The sequence below is a fragment of the Cynocephalus volans genome, chromosome 7, assembly GCF_027409185.1.
Source record: "Cynocephalus volans isolate mCynVol1 chromosome 7, mCynVol1.pri, whole genome shotgun sequence".
Classification (NCBI taxonomy): Eukaryota; Metazoa; Chordata; class Mammalia; order Dermoptera; family Cynocephalidae; genus Cynocephalus; species Cynocephalus volans.
Genome location: NC_084466.1, coordinates 85,415,650 through 85,428,054, shown reverse-complemented (window position 1 = coordinate 85,428,054; position 12,405 = coordinate 85,415,650). Strand labels below are relative to the sequence as shown.

Here is a 12,405-nt window from a genome sequence, read left to right as displayed (position 1 = left end):
TCTTCCTCCTTCCTCCTGCTTCCATCACATTTTCTTCCCCTTTTCCCTTCCCCCCTCAACTGCTCTGCAACATCATAGAATGTAAAAAAATAATATTAAGAAAATAAAATAAAATAAATAAAAAATAAAAATATTACTAAGCATCATGAGTGAGATTAACTGAAACAAACCAATCCAAAACATTATTTTGCTTTTGTATAAAATCATAATGATGTAACTTTGCCACATATGAAGAATTAGAGAAATTCTAGATTTAAATTTAGGACTCAAGAATTAAAATTAAGAAATTAGATTAGCAAGAAGATGAAGCCTTTTGTATGATAATAGATTTTTCAAAATGGGACTTTTCCATTTGAAATGTTTAGATTAAGAGAAGTTATGTAGAATAAGGCAAAAGATTAGGATCAATTTCTTTGTAAAACCAAAAGATTAGGACAAATATTCTAAGTTATTAACACTTCTAAAATGATACAATTCTAGAAAAGTATATTTATTTTTAAACTCATCAATGATTCTGAGAATAGGTATTAATCCATATATGTCCTTTAAACTAAAAAGTTCTGTTAATTAAAATGTCCTTTTAAATGTAACCATAAAATATGAATGTATTGTAGAATAGGTGCAGGTTTCGTTGGGATCTTTATGATAGAAGATAAGACACCAAGGGGAACCTGGAAGGAGTTAGACTTCCGGCGCTACCTTCAGGGCTCGGCCCTCAGCCCGCACAGGTGATCTGCCTCTGTAGCAGGTCAGAGGGAAGTCGGAGGAGTGTGGATCTCAGCGGAACACTCGTGCGATCAGCCTCACTGAACCTCTAGCTCCAGCTTAGCAATATCTCTGAAAACACATATTCGGTAATCTGGAATATTAATTAGCTTTATATCACCAGGCATGTTTGATAAAATTGCTAAACAGAGAGCTCTGTGGCAAATTATTAAACTTTCCTTCTGATGGACAATGACACATTTGTTACGAAAAACAACCTTTAAATAGTGTTTCTTACATAACTCTGAACCCTTATAAATATATGATCATCAATCACATTGATTTCTATCATTCCTAACAAGATATGATGACTTTGCCCAATATATTACTAAAACCAAGACACACCTGACTTACCTTGATCGGCAGATCTAATAACCTTGTCTAGTAATGAGGGAGAAGGTTAATGTGACATGACTTGTTTGATGAAGCCACACTGGGTCTTAGGGATCACTGTGTCCTTGTCTAACACCTCCTGAATGCAATCGCCTTCAGATAATCCAATCTTTAATTTTAATACCACTTCAATTAACATCTAACCCACAATTTAGAATTCCCAAAATTATTATTCTTTTTTTAGACATTAGAACATTTGTACGTATTTATCTCCCCAGGACCTGCCCTATTTTTCATAATTCAGAAATCACCCACTGTGATTGAATAATTATATATGCAATGAGATAACGTATGTCAATAAGAGAAGGTGGTGCATTGCCTGAACATTAGTTTTGCAAACTGCATTAGCTCCCCTGATGAATCACACTCAATATTTTTCATATCTGACCTACAACATACCACTTTGGGGATCTTTGGCCCATCTGTGTACCCATTGTGTTCGATTACTTAATATTTTTCCTTAAAATGATTCTCTTGTTAAATAAATGTACTATGAAAGGGAACTTTCCATCTCTACCACAAATGGAAACCCAGTACCACGCACCACAAATGGAAGGTGAACTGTAAAGATAAGTAAAATAAATTCCATAGGTTTTTTTACTCAATTCTGGTTGGATACAAGTGCCCACCAAAAACAGTCTTTGACCTGCTCTTTCTTTATTAAACATGGGAATCAGTAAATGAATTTATGGGGAAATGTATATAGGCTTTAATGATTTCATTCAGAAAGAAGACTGAAAATGAATGAGTTAAGTATCCATTTCAAGAACTTAGAGAAAAGTCATGGGGATAAACCCAAAGAAAATAGGAAATGGAGGTGAGAGCAGAATTAATGAAATGAAAAACAAAGATACAATGGAGAATATCAGCAAAAACAAAAGTTAGTTCTTCTAAAAGACTATTAAAATTGGCAAACTTCTGGAAGACCGGTCAATATAAAAGCAAAAAAGTCACAAAAAATGTGGAGAATGAAAACAGGATGCATCAGAAATTTTAAAAGTAAGAGAATAACAAACGATTTTAAGGTAATGAATTTGAATATTCTGAAAATGGGCAAATTCCTATAAAACATAAAGTACAAATACTCATACAAGAATAAGTCAATTCTATTAAATAGTTTCAATCACTGATATATATAATCTCCTCCCAGAGAAAACATTAGTCTAGATGGTTTTATGGCAAATTCTACCAAATATTCAATAAACAGACAATTCTAATATCTTACAAATTCTACCAGAGAACATAAAAACAGGCAATAAGCCTAAATAATTTCATGAGGCTGATAATATACCCAAACCAGATTATCTAAACCCGATTGGGACAGTATGAAACAGGAAAATTAGAGGCCAATCTCACTCATGCACATAGATGCAAAAATTCAAAATATATACAAGTGTTAGCAAGCTGAATCCAGGAATGTTTCATAAAGATAATACCTTATGATCAAACTGGATTTATCATAGGTCAAAATTCAATATTTATTCATGACCAAAAAAGGAAAGAAAACAAAAATCTCTTAGTAAACAAGTAGATGGGAACTTCCTAAGGGCAAATTAAAGGGCAAACCTCATGTTCCACAGTGACAAGGAGTTTGCTATCTCCATTTCTACTCAACATGTCATTGCAGGTGGTAGCCTTTTTAAGGCAAAAAAGGAAGGAGGAGGAGGAGGAGGAAGAGGGGAACAAAACTGTCACTATTCACGGATAGATTATTCAAACAAAATTTAGACAGACTAAAGGAGTTAATAATAGCTAATAATAGTTCTTCAAGATTACTGATATAAGTTTGATTGCATTTCTACACACCAGCAAGAGTTTTGGTTTTTTTAAAGGTGTTTAAAAAAAATAGCCATTTGTTATTGCAAGAAAAAAATAAGTTACCTTGGAATAATTTTAATGAAAGAACGTGTATGAAATTTTCAGGAAGGAAATCTGCAAACTTTAACGGAAGACACTAGAAGCCCTTTAAAAAATGAACATGATGGACGGGAAGATTCAATATCAGTGAAATGTCAACTCTCCTCAAATAGATCTTGTAATTCAAAGCAATTCAGATCAAAGCCCCAATAACCTTTTAAAATAAACTTTGACCAGCTAATTCTAAAAGTTTTATGGAAAAACAAAGGAACAAGAATCACAAAAGACACTCCCTAAGAAAAGAGTGAGGGAAGGACTGCTGTACTAAATATCAAGCCTCAGTGTCAACTGCTATGGTTAAGTTCGTGTGGCCATCACCCCGGAACAGAGTGAAAAGCTCAGTCAGATCCATGAGTTAATGGAAACAACACCTGAGAGAGGTATTAGTGGAGTTCACTGGGAAAGCTGGGCCATTCTAAAAATGGTACTGGAACAAGTGGTTATCTATACAGAAACAAAAACAAAAACTTACCTAAACCTCACACTGTGCACAAATATCAATTCTAGATGATTAAGGACATAAGTGAGAAAAATCAAACCTTAAAACTCTTAGAAAGAAGAGTAATGCAGTTTCTTTATGGCCTCAGGGTAGAGAAGAAAGCCTTAAACAGCAACTAGAAAGCACTAACCACAAAGGAAAAGATTAAATTCAAACTATGTTAAAATTAAGAACTTCTGTTCACCTAAGGCAGACTACATAAACCAGAACATATTTGCCACACAGACAACGGATAAAGTACAGAAAGAACTCTTGAAAGTAAAAAAAGAAATAACCTAAGAAAAAAGTGGGAAACAGGCTTTAATTTGTATATACTGTTTTGTATGCATAGTATTTTCATTTAAAAATAATAAAAATCAAATTTGTAGTATAAATGTGTCTCATACATGGGATAATATTGAAAATAGATTAATAACATGGTGGAGAATATGTAATGACATTGTTGAAATAGTGTCTTTAATATCTTTCCTTTATGATCAAAATAGCTGCTAATTAAGAATTAGATACAGATGGAATGACAAAGTCTACATAGTTTTAAAAAGAGGAAAGAAGGGAGGGTAAGAGAAGGGGAAAGGAGGCAAGGACAGAGACCGGCAGTAGGTGTGCGATCTCATTTTATTCGATCCTGCTTTGAGCAGCCCCTAGTCCTTCCCTGAACGACCCGTCACCTGCTCACTGCTGTCACGGCATGCATCCTACACCTGTGAAACACTCTAGTAATAAACCCAAGCATTCCAAACTATTCCTTAGTCGTCCAAAGATGCACATACTACCAGCAAACTCTTCCTAATTTGCATTAAATTCTGGATATGGTATTTAAATAGCAGTAACTTACATTCATAAAGTCTTCCACAATTACATACATTGTCTCATGGGATCCTCAAGACAACTTTGTAGGACAGGTAGACCACACAGTTTTCTACATTTACAGGTTAAGAGACTGAAGCACAGAGTTTAAAGCATATGCCCAGAGCATCGGGGCATAGAGAAAAAGAGGACATGGTGACAAAAGTCCCCAGGGACAGTCTACAGAGTGCCATAAAGACTTTAGTCTTTCTAAAGTCTAGCAGTGGCAGCATCGAGGGAGAGGAGGGCACACACTTCACACCATCTCTTGGGGCAGTAGGCCGCTGCACAGTCACACCAAGAAGATGACAGATACAATAGGATCTCCGGACCCCTGGTTCAGAGACGCTTTGTCCAATAAACACAACCACTTCTCATGGATCAGTAAGGAAATGAGCACACCACAGCAACACCCACAAAGCATTTATTATACAGAATATTGTTTTATGTGTTGTCATGATCACATCGTACTAATCCAAGGCAAAAGAATACAGGCAATAGAAATATTAAAATGTCTTTTTTTATTTCCAAGTCATAATTTCACACACACACACAAACCTTTATTCAATTTAACAAATATGCATTTCTTGCCATAATTAAACATTCTAAATATGCAGATATGTGGGCATATATGCAAAGAATACCTCTGCTTGTAATGAGCTATATATTTAGTTCTACTTCATTTTTAGTATTTTAAACTACAGAAATGTTTTTGTTCCTTAGTTATGATATGCTTAACACTATACAAGATTTTATACTTATATGTTTAATGCTTACCCTGTATATACATCCTCATCTGATAACACATCCGTTTTTGAGTGCTTTAATAGCACATATTTGCCTTTATGAGTCCTTAACAATGACATTATACAGAAGATGAAAGCTAGTAGCCCTTTTCATGGCACCTATGTGATGAACGGAAGTCTGATGCAACTTAAAAAATAAGAAATTTGAACATTCAAACTCTCCATACTAGTAAATTCAAGAGGCTTCCTTAATAAGATAATCAAATTAATCATACCATAATAAGGCTGGTATTTTTATTGCTTTTGTGATAATTTTCTGTTTAGGTAGTTCTTTAACATAGCCAAGAAAATGAGTATATCCTAAATTTTGTATACAGTTGAAAAGTTATTGATAGTAAAAGTTAAGTGCAGTATAATAAGATTCCCTTGTAGAGGCAGGGCATTTTTAATTTAAGGTGATTTCACAGACATTATCTTATTTCAGTCTCCTAACGGCCTGGTGATCTGGTAGGGCATTGTTAATTCCATTTCACAGATAAGGAAACGTGTCCAGAAGAGTTAAGCAACAGCCCATACTGGACTTAAACACAGGCCTTTGACTCCCAGCTCCCGCCGTGTTGCCCACTGAAAACCTGACACAAGCACAGGTGTTCAAATGCAATTACCATTCCCCCTTTTGGGAGCAGTATGAATGGTGGCCAAAGCAGTCACATAATCTCTCTGTGTCCAACTTTCCTCATCTAGCTTGCCCTGTCTCCACCAGCATTGACATAAAGACCAGCATTGTGCCTAAAAATACTTAGTAAACTGTGGGCAGTTTTTGCCAATACTGAATGCCACCATTTTTGCTCATGCAATATATTTTAACACATGAAGTGGCACGAAATGCGTTCATGACATCCTCTGCTCACTGACTGGTGTCCTCCTCTCATGCATCAGGAACCCAAACAACCCACACTGTGCAATCACTGTCAGGGAACGGGGCTTGCCACCCAGGTTCCCTGCTGTGGGATCCCTTCATTTGGCTCTGAAAGCTGAAGCCTCTGGCCACGGCTCACAGAGGCACGGTGTGTTCATGCAGGGACCTCTTTGCCTTCCCAGAAAAAATATCCTATTTTGGCAACCTGGGCTTACCCACAGCATGAGGATTTGGCATTATATGTGATCTCATTTAAGGAACATACAGCTTGTGAACATTCTTTGAGTTACACTACTTGAAACAGAAACAGCCGGGGACTCAGGGCTGAAGTCATAAGCATTGTGTAAATAACTGGTGATGTTCCCTTCACCGAAAGCTGCCCTTTGGCAGAGACGGGCAGAGACAAGAGTGTGGGAAGATGAAGGGGTTCTAAGGGAGAATAAAGTGAACTTCATCAGAAAGAAGGAGGACAAACGAAATTCCCAAGAACTGGCACACAGACACCCGGCTCTCACCCCAGGAAATGACGAAAGGACTCTCTTGCAGGGATGGCAGAAAAGTATGACCAGGGGCTACCCTATCACTCTATTCTCTTCTGTTTGCTTAAGGGTGTCTGTTAAGTTTTAGAATGTATCTTTGTCTCATAGACTTAGAGCTGGCAAAACCCCCTCTGGGGGTGGGGATGGGGGAGGGGAGGGCTGTCCTGGAGGAAGGAAGGACACCTGGACGGCTCCTGCCCTGCTCGATGATCTTGTGCTGCAGTGTCCACAGGCGCAGCTCTCTGCCGCTTTACCCATCAGAATAGCTTTACTTTCCCTAGAGACGGTCTTTTAAAGCATTTGTAGCCAAGAATAGAGGCAGAACTGCCCTCAGCAATCTCCTGAGAATGGGGCACACATTCATTTGAAGATGGGAATTAAAAATCCACATTACTTTTTACCATGTTTGAACTTTTTACCATGCAGATTCATACACAGCTAAATCCTCTGGGAAATGGTGAAAACATACCCTTGGAAAGTCCCTAACATTACAAAGAGCAGAGAGCCAAATGCAGACAGACTTCAGGCCCACAGAAAGCCTCCACTGGAACAATCAGCAGAGTCATCATCTCACCCTCAGAGTCACTGTCAGAATAAAACATGAGTCAGCAAACACTAAATTGGTTTAAAATGGAACCTTTGCAAAATGGAAAAGTCAGATTCATTCACTCTGCAAATCAATAGAACAAAATGTAAGACACAGCAAGCATTATGGATGTCGTTAATGATAAAACTGTGTTGGCATAATGTGCTGTAGGAAAGGTCATGGTCGCTATAGCCATACTTGACCTCTAATATACATCACTATAACTGGATATGTGCATGAAGTGCAGCTCACAGAGCACCAGCAGGTAAAGCTAATGGTGAGAGCTACTCATCGTTTGTGTGTGCATGCGCGTGCATGTGTGTGATTAAAGATTTCCATGTAAAATGTACAACAGAAAAGATGCTATTTCAGATTTAATAAGAAAAATACATGAACTGTTCCCCCAGTGTTCCAAATCCTGTCTGTTATAAAAATCTTTCCCGTCTACTTTGCTGAAAGTTCCTCAAGAATGTCTTATTCACCTTTGACTCCCCTACTCAATCAGGTTCAGGGTCATGCACACAGATGATTCAATAAAGAGTGAATAATTTAGTCACTGTGGCCAATTTCCAGGCAATAAAACTACACACATGTTGTATGAAGTTGGCCTAGCCTCGGATTTCAGTCTGTCAACTAGCAGAGCTAATTGAGAGAGGCAGGGCTTAGGTGGCTAGCACTGGAATAGAAGTCCTCAGAGTCCTAGGTTTGCCTTTTGAAGCTCAATTTATCCTCAAATATAAAATTTTACATAAAAATAATATAACAAAGGGTGAATTGTATGGTATATGAATATCTCCATAAAGCTGTTAAAATAACATTAAAAATAGATTTAATAATTAAAATATAATATTATCTAGCTTTTTGAAGGAAAAAATAATAATCTTTCGTTTGTTTAAAACTAATTTTGGGGGGAGGAGCCTACCACGTACAGCCAGAGGCTCACCTGCCTATCATCTGATCTCTGAGATGGAGATTATTACACTATTATGGGTCCCATTTAAGAAGGTGAAACTGAGGCTCTAAGAGATTAAGTATCAGAATTAGTACGATGTAGATCCACGTTTCAAAACCAAGTCTGACTCCAAATAAATTCATTTAAAATCTTGGGTATTATCTTTTTCATTCTTAGCTGGGCCTCTGCCAAATACAAAGGTGAGTTGGACACAAATATGCTCTTCAAGATCAGAATTTCCTTAGGGTAGTCAATTAGCATAAACATTTATTAAAAAAACTAATAAATAAAACTAGTGGGATGTTTGGCATAATTGATGGAAACTGATAAATATTGGTTGTCATTTACGTTTTAACCTTAAAAACCTAACAAATTAATATCCTTAAGCTCAAAGTAACTATTATTTGATTCATCACTTAAGGTTCTGTTTATAAAGTGTTGTCAGATTTAGCAAATAAAAACTATAAGTTATAAACCCATACGCCAGGTTAAGTTTGAATTTCAGATAAACAACAAATAATTTTTTAGTATGTGTATGTCTTATGCGATATTTCTTGTATTTTACCTAGTAACCCTATTTGAATTTTGTTGTTGTTGTTGTCTGGACAACACAGGGATGGAACTCTGAACCTTGGTGTGATAAGCACCATGCTCTAACCAAGTGAGCTAACCAACCAGCGCCCTACTAGGATTGTTTTTTGTGTTTTTTTTTTTTTTTTGTGGTTAAATTTATCATTGCATTAAAAACAAGCAGAAAGCCTAACCCTCTATTACTATGTAAAAATGTTCAGACATTCCAGATACCTATAAAATTCAAATGGATACTTCTTTTGAGCACTTAGTACTTTAATGAAACAAGGAGGTCTATGAGATTTAAATGATTACCAATAATGACATTAGGGTGCTTTGACTTATTTTAAAATGTTGTCATTTCAAAACACATAAAAAGGACTGCAGAGCCCTTGCTTTCTGGCCCAGATGATGGACTCATGGCCTGATCTAGAACAGAATATTTAAAATGAATGTTTGTCTGGATGTAATGGAGCTAAAAGTGGATCATAGATCTCTCCTTACAAAACTGGAACCAGCATGGCATTTGGGGTTTTATAGCAGCACAACAAGCCTAACTGCCACGAGGAGGATACTGCGGCAGGAAGCAGGGTGCAGGGGCTGTGGTCTGAGGACTCACTGAGGCTTAGCAGGAGAAAACAACCTACATATCATCCAGTCAACCTCCCTTTTCACAAATAGGACATTGCTGGCGTTCTACTCTCTCTTCATCTTATATTTTGTAATCTGCAAAAGGCTATCATGAGAATCGAGAAACAACATTGTGAGAGCATTTATTCGATTGTTATAAACTGAGGATACCCCAAAGAGAGCTATCAGAATCACATACCAGTCCTTAAAGGAAACTTAAAGATTTTCTCCTCTATACCTCATATCTTAGAAATGTGGTTAAATGACTTTCTAATTAGCACAAAGAGAAGCCAAGGCAGGGCTAGAGCCACACCCATCGGTCCCCAATCCAGTGCTTTTTCTAACTTCGCTACATTCCCCTTAGGTAGGAGCACGATGGCTCGATTCTAGATCTTGAAATCTGACTCAATATGCTAAGTGTAGAGTTTAAGGAAAGAAAAGATGGCAAGAACAAAGGAGAAACACACATAAAATGGACACTAAAATAGCAACAGGACTGGCAACACAAAGAGCAAATCGCCACCCAAGCTGTCCAAGGTCAGAACAGCAGCGGGGACTGCTCTTGTTTCCACTCTGGCATTCTTTGCGTCAGTCACATTCAGCGGGCCTCACCTGGACTTGTGGCAGTTACAATCAATATCAACATCACTGCTGCCATAAGAAAGGGTTTAGGAAGAGCTGCACAAAGTCAACTGGCCTTCCCACCTCCAACAGAACACTCTCATGGCAGCATGAGAATACCAGCATTACTTTTACAGGTATGAGGTCCTAGAACAGTGTTTGGCCCATGGCAAGAACTGGATATATTTTTTCACTTCAAAATTCATTCCTTTGGGGAAGTGGCAATGAAACCACTTTAGCCTGCTTCACCACGGATGAATAGATGGGTAGATGGGGGGTGGGGGGGCTGAACAGGAAAATGACAAAACACTTAGTAGCTGCATTGTACCAAGAACTGTGCTAAGTGCCTTCACACGCATTACCTGGTTTCAAAGCTACGATAATCACCATCATCTCTACATTGGGAGCAGGAACTGAGGCTCACAGAAATTATGTGATTGTCAGTGACTGCAGAGTGACAATATGGCAGAGCTGAGATTTGCACCCAAAGCATTAGAGAGCAAATTCAGCATAAAGCCACAGTGTACGAGATACTTCTAACGTGAGTGAACCTTGGTCTTAAAAAGCTGTGATTGGGCTTTTCTTCCTATTCTGTGAAGAATAGAAAACTTCATATTAATGATGGAAAAGTTCTTACAAACCAAGCAAGGTGCAAGGAAAATATGAGAATATCGAAAATATGGCTTGGTTTGTTTGAGGGTAAACTAAAGGAGGCTTGAAGATCCAAGGAGATAAGAAGGGGGAAAGTGGCCAGCCAAAAAGCCATGGAAGGTAAAGAAAAGTGAAGAGATGAGCCAAGGAGGAGCGAGGAAAGGAAACTGGGCATCATTTGTCACACAGCACGAAGTAAGACTTCATGGGCAAGGTCAGGGAAAGAAAACTGGCTAGTCATAAGTGAAAGTATCGGGACTTAAGAACACTGCCTTAACCTAGTATGTATCTGCTATCAATGAGTAACTTAAAAACCGATGTGGGAAATTTACTTGCCATGTGACAAATAAAACAGGATTAAGTGTCAAATCACTTTTATCTGCCTTGGTGGAGAAATAAAGAACTCCCTTTCAATATACCTTCAGGGCAGCTTGTGCTTGGGAAACACATGGTCTCAACCTGCGTTCTGCCCTTTACTTAAACGGAATAGGCTTTCCCCGTCTTCCGAGACAGAATAAAATCAAAGCCAAACAATCAATATATTAGAACAAATCCAGCACTCTTCTCTGTGGTATTAACCTTGTTTTAAGAAACTAAAAGAAACAGCAAGAAAGATTTTGTTGTTAAAATTGGAATACTCTTTCTAAGAATGTAAAGATTACTTAAGAATAAAATTAAATACGTAAAATGTTTTTAACTAAAAGCAGGAGTTTCAAATATGATATAACTGTAATATATGCAATCAGCCGAGGACACACTGTTTAGGATGAGGACAATGACTACCACATCCAGCAAGACTCCTGACCCCACTCTCCGTTGCAGCAGTAGACCCACGGTGACAGACCCTGCAGGCGGGGGACATGTGAACGCCGGGGCGGCGGGTCTGAGCATCCTCCCCGCGCGGACCCCACGCACTGCAGCGGCGCGTCACCCGCAGACCCCAGCCAGCGGCCCAGACTGGACGTTTTGTAAAGAACTCGTTACTCACAGCCGCACACACGCTCGGGGAGTTTCTCAGTCCTCTCGTCCTCTCCCGGAGGCCGACGTCTTCAGGAAAGTGCTCCCCGGGGTCCCCACGCAGCTGCAGCGCCCGCGCCACCGGTCCCAGCCCTCCGCGGAGGCGGGGCCGCCGCCTGCGACCGCGTCTTCACTGCCCCGTCGCCCTCGTCATCTGGCTGCATCCTCCACACTCACTGGTGGCCGTCAGCATCACGGCCTGCGTGCCTTTGTTCTCACTCTGTGCCATCAGCAGGCTCCAGCGTGACTGCCACCGCAGCGGGCTCAGTGCCGCAGTCAGGAGCTCCCCCTACCCACAGGCCTTTTTTTTCTTTTTTAAAGGGACAGGACCAGCCCCAACCTTAGAGGTCAATAAGGAAGCAAATGCAGCACTGCAGCTCAGCGTGCCGGTGAACACAGCGCATTTTCTTTGCTCTTCACGTTGCACAGTCTGGTTTTAGGAGGTAGGTATGGCTAAGGGAGCAGGCTCTGTTTCACACCAGCTGCCTGACCTCAGCCGAGGGCTATGTGGGTCTCATTGACCTCATGGGACATGAAGAGTTGTGACCAGGCAATGTCCAATCTGGAAATCCTATAATGCACTAAAGTAAATCAAAAACATCAGCCACACACTGAAATAAAATATAACACCTCCGTGTGCTTTCAGCACATCTCATGCCAAGCTCAGCAAGTGCTTCCTGCATGTTATTCGGATTTCGGTAAGAAGTTTCAAAGGTTGAAAAAAAGCATTTTTACACAGTTTACAAAATGCTTT

The 12,405-nt window shown here is 39.1% G+C and overlaps 1 protein-coding gene across 2 annotated transcripts in view; it reads right to left on the bottom strand.

The window, feature by feature from the left end:
- The window catches only part of SACS (sacsin molecular chaperone), an 83,772-nt gene extending 71,918 nt beyond the window's left edge, over positions 1 to 11,854 (bottom strand). For both annotated transcript variants that reach the window (XM_063102892.1, XM_063102894.1), the window contains exon 1: positions 11,623 to 11,854. The gene's annotated coding sequence lies outside the window, so the exon portion shown is untranslated. The remainder of the gene's footprint in view (positions 1 to 11,622) is intronic.
- Positions 11,855 to 12,405: the final 551 nt, after the last annotated feature.